This window comes from Phascolarctos cinereus, unplaced genomic scaffold (assembly GCF_003287225.1).
Source record: "Phascolarctos cinereus isolate Bilbo 61053 unplaced genomic scaffold, phaCin_HiC Scaffold_4;HRSCAF=312, whole genome shotgun sequence".
Lineage (NCBI taxonomy): Eukaryota > Metazoa > Chordata > Mammalia > Diprotodontia > Phascolarctidae > Phascolarctos > Phascolarctos cinereus.
In genome coordinates, this window is record NW_027555847.1 from 146,492,251 (window position 1) to 146,500,538 (window position 8,288).

The 8,288-nt window shown below is 37.1% G+C and overlaps 1 pseudogene; it reads right to left on the reverse strand.

The window, feature by feature from the left end:
* Positions 1-1,283: 1,283 nt before the first annotated feature.
* The window catches only part of LOC110214489 (heat shock cognate 71 kDa protein pseudogene), a 10,525-nt pseudogene continuing 3,520 nt past the window's right edge, over positions 1,284-8,288 (reverse strand).

Below are 8,288 nucleotides of genomic sequence, written 5' to 3' on the forward strand. Positions count from 1 at the left end.
ACTGCAGCAATCTCCAACAATACCAATCTCTTAATCACAGGGATAGTTGTTGCTGTTGCTGTTGTCAGACTGGTGATTTTGTTGTTCCTGTGTAAATTCCTCTAACAATGCTCTGAAATTTATAGAGTTTCCTGGGACCCTGAGAGAGATAGAGAGAGAAAGTTAAGAGACTTGTCAAGAGTCACATAGCTAGTATTTGTCAGAGGAAGAACTTAAATCCAGATATTCCTCCATCCCAAGGCTTACTCGCTATCTACCACACAATGCTGCCCTTATATTGGTGCTAAGTTATCAAAAAATATATTTTACATGGAGTCTAATGCTTGCCCAAAGTTGGTTCTAAGCATAGGCTTGTGTGGAGCATGGGTCAGGTATGTCTGCACAGCCAGAAAAACCCAGTCAATGTTCTACGTATTCCAACGATCCTGCATGCTTTATATCTATAATTATTCAATAAAGGTAATTGACTGACTGAGTGACTGCCAAGTATGGCTTCTCTTTCCTTTTTGTTTTCTTTTCTTTGCTTAGGAAAAATATCCATTACATTTTCCCACTTTCATTATCCAGTTCCTTGACTGAGTACACAGAAAGTGTTCCTTAAATATAGGATGATAGGATTTAAAAATATAAAAAACCTTAGAAATGATCTCATTCAGCTCTCTCATTTTTTAGATGAAATCCATAGAAGTTAAATGACTTACCCAAGGTCATACATGCAAAGTTAAGAAACCCAGGCTCTGTCAGAGAAACTAAATCTGGCATTCTTCCCACTACACAAAACAATTAAACAAGAATACTCTGACAGGAAATAATTGACAAATTCAGATCAATATACAAGCTCAAAATCATCACAATGGGAAAAAGAAAAAAAAAGGAAATAAAAAATCATATACATCATGGGAGTCTACCCTGGAGCTTCTTAGCCCTTTCTATCTGTACTCTCAAAAATGTTTGTCACCTGTACAAGAAACATACCAAAACACAAGTTTCACATTGAACCAGTTTGTTCAAATGGGGTTTGGTTTGGTTTTGTTTGGTTGTTTATTTTGCCAATTTTAGGTAAGTTTAATTCTGCAGAATAAAAGCTGCATTTCCACTTGTTTGCAGTACTGATAAAGTGGAACGCTGTTCACTTCTCTTCTTCTGCACACATTCGAATATTCAGAATGCCCAAATTTATACTGTAGCTAAAATCTTACTTTTAAACTACTACCACCTTGGCTACAAATTTGAGTCCTTCAATTTTTGGAAAACTGTGTGTAATGCTCTTTCTTCTGGTGCATTTAATTGACCTCTTCAATGGTGGGTCTGGAAGAAGTATCTCCAGATGGGACTGCTCCACCTCCTAGGAACCCACCAGAAAGACACGCCTCCTGGCATGTCCCCTGCACTCTGGTACAGCTTAGTAATGATGGAGTTGCAGATCTTCTCCATTCTTTCTGCTGATGCTCAAATTCTTCCTTCTCAGAAGTCTAATTCTTATCCAGCCAGTTATTTCCTTACATTTGGCAAGGATTTTCTGTTTGTCTTCATCAATAATTTTGCCTTGGAGTTTCTTATTCTCTACGGTAGTCTTTATGTTGAAAGCATAAGATTCAAGAAAATTCTTGGAAGATGTCTTGTCTTGCTGATTCTCATCTTCAGTATTGTATTTCTCATTCTCCTGGACCAAGCCCTCAATGTTTTTGCTCAGATGACCTTTGTCATTGGTGGTAGTGATCTTATTCATTTTGCCTTTGCTCTTATCCACAGCAGAAACATTGAGAATTCCATTTTCATCAATGTCAAGTGTTACTTCAATCTGAGGCACACCCCTCAGGACAAGGAGTATTTCTGTGAGCTCAAATTTGCCAAGCAGGTTGTTATCCTTTGTCATTGTTCTCTCACTTTCAAAAACTTGAATAAGCATACTAAGCTGGTTGTCCTAGGAAGTGGTAAAAGTAGAGGCATTGCTTTTGATCAGAACTGTCGTAACTCCACCAGTAGTTTCAATTCCAAGGGAAAGAGGAATAATGTCCAATAGCAGTAAATCTTGCATATTCTCAGATTTATCTCAAGACAATATGGCAGCCTGGACAGCTGCATCATTAGGCAATAGCCTGTTCAGGATAGATACTCTTGTTGAGCTCCTTGCCATTAAAGAAGTCCTGCAGAAGCTTGTGGATTTCGGGGACCTGAATGGAACTGCCCACCAAGATGACATCATAAACCTATAATTTATCTAGCTTGGCGTCTCTTGGGGCCTATTCCACGAGGTCCAGGGTGCCAATGAAGAGGTTATCATTCGGCTCTTCAAAACAGGCATATGTGATAGAGATAAAGAAGTCGATGACTTCATAGAGGGAGTCAATCTCAACACTGACCTGGGTACTGGTAGAGAGGGTGTGCTTTCAATGCTCACAAGCAGTGCACAGGTGATAGACAGCCCTCTTGTTCTCACCAATGCCCTTCTTGTGCTTTCACTCGAACTCAACAATGAAATGGCTGACCATGCAGTTGTCAAAGTCCTTCCCACCCAAGTGGGTGTCCCCAGCTGTGGACTTGACTTCAAAAAGGCCATCTTCAATGGCAAAAATGGAGACATCAAAAGTACTGCCTCTACAATCAAAGATCAACACATTTCTCTCGCACCAACTTTTTGTCCAAACCATAAGCAATAGCAGCATCAATTGGCTCATTGATGATTCAGAACACATTGAGACCAGCAACAGTTTCAGTATCTTTGGTCATGTGACATTGGGAATCACTGGAGGAAACCGGCAATGTGATAATAGCATTTGTGACAGCCTTCCCAAGGTAAGCTTCAGCAATTTCTTTCATCTTGGTCAAGACCATAGAAGATACTTCTTCTAAATAGAAACTTTTGGTCTCCCCTTTGTATTCTACTTGCACCTTAGGCCTGCCTGTGTCATTCACCACCACAAAAAGCAATGCTTCATGTCTGACTACACAAATCTGCCACCAATCAGCCATTTGGCATCAAAGACTGACTGGGTTGGTGGGGTTCACTGCAACTTGATTCTTTACAGCATCACCAATTAAACTTCTGTGTCAGTGGAGGCAACACTGCTTGGGGGGGTCCTGTTTCCTTGACTTTTAGAAATTCTCTCCATTGTCCTATGTTGGAAGATGCCCATGCAGGAATACCTGGTGCCAAGTTCGATGCCAGTTACAGTCCCTTCAACATGGTTGCTGGGACATCAAGGACCATAGCTGACCAGTATGGAGCAAAAAGGGCTGCTGCTGCACTGCCGCTATGTATTCCTTTTTCATGGTTTTTTAAACAGAAGAGCAAAAGGAAAGGTTTTCTATTTTTATCTTTTAAAAAAAGACAATTTTTTAATGATTTTAAACTGCCTCAGCCTCTAAATAATAAAAATCCTATTACAAATATGTTAGTATTTAGCTCTAAAACTATGGAAAGAATTAAGCCCTCCAGCTTTTACAGTTCCGTAAAGACTTTCTAAATACAGGAAACCAAAACTGAAATTTATGTCTGTTTGTTAATGGTATTACTTAAAACCATAACAGTTAATTAACTAATTAACAACTTAATTAACTCAGCATTTAATTTACTTACTTCAGTTCACTTAAATTCCCTAGATGTGATTTAATGAACTTTCAATGTAATTCCTGACTAACCATATAAATTGTATGATATATTTTTCTTCAATTTAGAAGATATTTCATGAAATTAAATTATTTAAGATAGAACGATGAGCCCAGTACTGAGTTTTCATTTTCTTTTCAACAAAAAAAAAGCATTGAACTTTTGACTTTTAACTGTTTGGACTTTTTACCTTTTTTTTCCCTTCACAATGAAGAAGATATATGTCAGGGTATTTTTAATGCATCCTATTAAAGCCAAACAACAATTGAAACAAATTTGTCCCTTGTGCCAAATTATAAGAGTTTGGGTGATAGATGAGGAATTAATTAGTATTCTGGCCCCTTATCAGTATGGCTTCTAAAACAGACAAGAATTGAAAAATGCAGGGTAAATCTTTTTAGAAAGCCTTTTGGATTCCATAGACTAACTACCTACTTAATCTCAAATCATAAGGCAGCATGGATTTGGAGTCAGAGTTTTGCAATTCACTTACTGTGTGTGACATTGGGCAAATCAATTATTTTCTCTGGGCCTCAATTTGTTCAATAAATCAACAAGCATTTATTAAGTCATTGTATTAGTCCCCAGGAAAACAAATACAAACGTTCCTGCCTTCAAAGTGCTCACATTTTACTGGGGGATATATGTTCACAAATAAGTAAATTGATAGGATCTAAGATATAAATATAGATATAGATATAGATACATGGAAGATATCTCAAATGTCACCTAATCCGAGCCACTTATTATATATATGAGGAAACTGAGGCCAGGTAAGTTAAATGACTTACCCAAGGTCACACAGGCACAAGCATAAAGCCTTATTCTTACCTGGAAAGAGCAAACAAAGAATTCTTGCTTAGTATTGCATTAATAAATAAAATGAAACCACCCATTCTTCCTATTCCCATCCTTTGTCAGAAAAAGGCACTTTTTATTTAGATATGTGACATTTCAAATAGAATAATAATTCCAAACAGTTAGTGAAGGAGTCAGGATTCAAACCCATATCCTGAGATTCTAAATCTAGCACAACAGAGTCCAGATAGCTATAAAATAAATACAAAGTAATTTGAAGGGAAGCACTAAAAACTGGAGAAATCAGGGAAAAGCCTCTTATAGGAGGTGGACCTTGACCTGAATTTAGAAACCACCGGAGGTGAGAAGATACTGCATGTCCAAGTATGGAGGACATACAAAGTTGTGGAGGTAGAAGATACAACGTCCTGTATGGGGAACAATATGTAGACCAGTTTGGCTAACTCATTTAGTGCAGAAATGTCAAATACATGGCTCGTTGCAGCTGCAACACTTCTGCATGAAGCTAGAACCAGATTAAAATGTAATTGGGAAATATTTAGCAAAATATATAAAAATACAATAAAACATAGATAATGTTAACATGTGGTTTTCTAAGTCAATATTCAAGGATCCTTATATATGGTGTAGTGGTCCCCGTTTCTATTTGTGTTTGACACCACTTGTTTAGTATATGAAGGGAAGAAGTCTATAATCAGCCTGGGAAAAGTAGGCTAGAACTAAATTATGAAGGATTTTAATGCCCCCATAGAGGACTTTCTATTTTATTCTAAAAACAGTGGAAAACCACTGAAGCTTCTGGAGTCAGGGAGTGACATGGTCAGACCTAGATATAAGGAATGTCAATTTGGCACCTGTATAGATGGTAGATTTGAGAAAGGAGAAACAATTCAGGGATCCCAATTAGGAAGCAATAGTCTGAGGGAGAGATGATGAAAACATGAGATAGAGCAGTAGTGGCATGAATAGAGAGAAGAGGTTGAATCCAAGAGATGTTGATGATGTGGAATCACAAAATTTGGCAATTAATGGAATATAAGACTGAAGAGTCCAATTTCAAACTTGGGTGACTGGAAGAATTGTAATACCCTTGATAGAAATAAGGAGGTTAAAAGGAGAGCTGGTTTTAGGGTAAAAGATAGATTTGTTTTGGACATCTTGAGCTTGAGGTGCCTATGGAACATCTAGTTAAAGATATCTAGCAGGCAGTTGGCTGTGTAGGATATGCATATGGATCTCAGAAGAGGGATGAGGGCTATATATGCAGGTCAAGAGATGATAGTTGAAACTGGGAACTAATTAATTCACTAAAAGAGTGTGTTGAGGGATGATGAGGTGCCAAGCAGGAGTCCAGAGTGCAACCATGTAAGTTATGTAACATAAATAAAACGTGGTTTAAATTATTCCATTCCAACTTTTATATCTCAATTGTCATTCGTAGCCACATTTTACTGTTGGCTTATAGAAAGTATATGTCATCCTGAAGGATTCTTCTCCATGTTTTTCCATAATTTCTCCAGTGAGAAAGCCTTGGAAGTCTTCCTCTGCTTCTTTAAATACCTAAGCAAGGGGCAGTTAGGTGGCGCAGTGGAGAGAGCACCGGCCCTGGATTCAGGAGGACCTGAGTTCAAATCCCACCTCAGATATACACTTTCCTAGCTGTGTGACCCCTGGGCAAGTCACTTAACCCCAATTGCCTCACAAAAATAAAAAAAGGAAAGATAAATACCTAAGCAAGTCCAATGAAGCACTCAGACTATTAATCAATATTGCCTTTCACTCTCTCTACATTATCCTTTCCCACTCACATGTGTCCTTTGATGATGGTTCTTATGAAATTTCTCACACAAAAGATATATCGTTAGTAATATGCTACAACCCACATCCATCCTGCATCTTTCTTTTGTTTGGGGGGTCTTTCATAATTTTGATTCTTTCAAGAAGATTGATTCAATTCTATATAGCATCACCAAATGACAGCATTGGTGTTAAAGGGATAGGCTTTGGGGGCAATAAGCAGTGTGAGATAAATTGAAAGGACTACATTCTTTCCCAAAGGGATTCCAGCCCAACAGTTTCTTACTAGTTAGTAGACAATTCTGATTCAATCCAATTTAACAAAGTTTAGTAAGTGCCTGCTATGCACAGAGCATCGTGCTAGTTGCTGGATATACAAAGACAAAATAATACCTTCATTCAAAGGAGATTGTACTCCAAAGGAGACATTAACAGCTAAGTATGTGAGGAGGCCTAGAATAATAACACATTTGGAGATCAAGAGAGGCTTCACAGAGAAGGAAGCACCAAATCCAAGCAATTGAAGTATTCTGAAAGTAAGAGATAAATAATAGGAGGGGTATCATTTCTATGAATGTATCAAGGAATGTCAAATATATATAATTCATGAAATAGAACAGCTCAAAATGTCTGAAAAGGGAGATCAGAAACAGATTATAGAGGGCCTATAGAGAAGTTTCAATTTTACCTTAGAATCAGTCAGGAGGCACTGGAAGTTTTTGAACCAGTTACCTAGTAAGATACATGCTGTAGAATAATTATTTTGCCTAATGGGCTCAGTTCTTTGTCAAGTTTCAGCACAAAATATATGTGAATGTAAGGACTAAATCAGTGGGCTACTCATCCAATAGAAAGAATATATCCATTTTCTTTTTTAAAATAGACATTTTACATTATTCTAGGCATCGTTTACCTTGATGCAAACAAATAGAGTAGTAGGCTCATAGATTTAGGGATGAAAGGGACCGTTGGTCTAACCAACAGCCACTACTCCCCACCATTTTGCCGATGAGTAACTGAGGCCAAGAGAAGCAAATTGACTTCTGCAAAGTCACACAGACAGAAAATGGCAGAGCTAAAATTTGAGTCCAGAGCCTCTGACTCTAAATTCTATCTAGTTTTGTTCTTGAAAGAACCAACTCTCCTATCCTTTTGTTCCTGGTTAATTGTTGTAATCTTGTTTCAGGTTTTCCATCTAAAAATGGGTTTGTTTTGGTTTGTTTTTAGCTATCAGAATAATTTATGTCTGTTTCTAGTTAAATGCTCTTATATATCCATTCAATAAGTAAATAGATAGCTACCACCTATCTTACAAAGAGTTTGGGTATAAATTGCATTGACAAATTAGCATCTACATTTGAAGATCCTTGGAAGAAAGGTCAAAAGCAAACACTAAAAAAAATTATTATTTACCCCCAGAGGAAAAAAGAGTTGAATGGTACTGTACCCAATTATATAGCATGTCATTGAACACCAATATTCTTAATATTTATCTTAATGATTCTTTGGTAGAATGTATACTGGAAATTATCCTTTACATAAAGGACTTTTTTTTCTTTCCTGGAGAGGAAACAATTATGGTTTAATGTTTTCATTAATAAAAGAAAACCATCCATTCTTCCTATCCCTATCTCTAAAAGAAAGCAAAAGGACTTTTTGTTTGGATATGTAATATTTCACGCAGTTAAAATGGTAATCATGTTATAATATAATATTGAAATCCCATAAAGTAGGAACACCCAAATTTGTACAAACCATCTCAACAATAGATGCCTGAAAAAAACCAAAGAACCAGAAGTATACCCCTAAGCTACTGAGTTCTCTTCCTTGGAATGTCTTTTTACATAGGACACATAAAGGTTCTTGATCTCATTAGTGTGATGATGATGATGATAATGATGATGATGATGATAGCTAACATTTATATAGTACTTACCATGTACTATGCACTGTGCTAAGCCATCTCATTTAACCCTCACAACAACCCCGAAAAGTAGGTACTATTATTATTCCCATTTTACAGATGAGAAAACTGAGGCAGATAGAGGTTAAGTGACTCCAG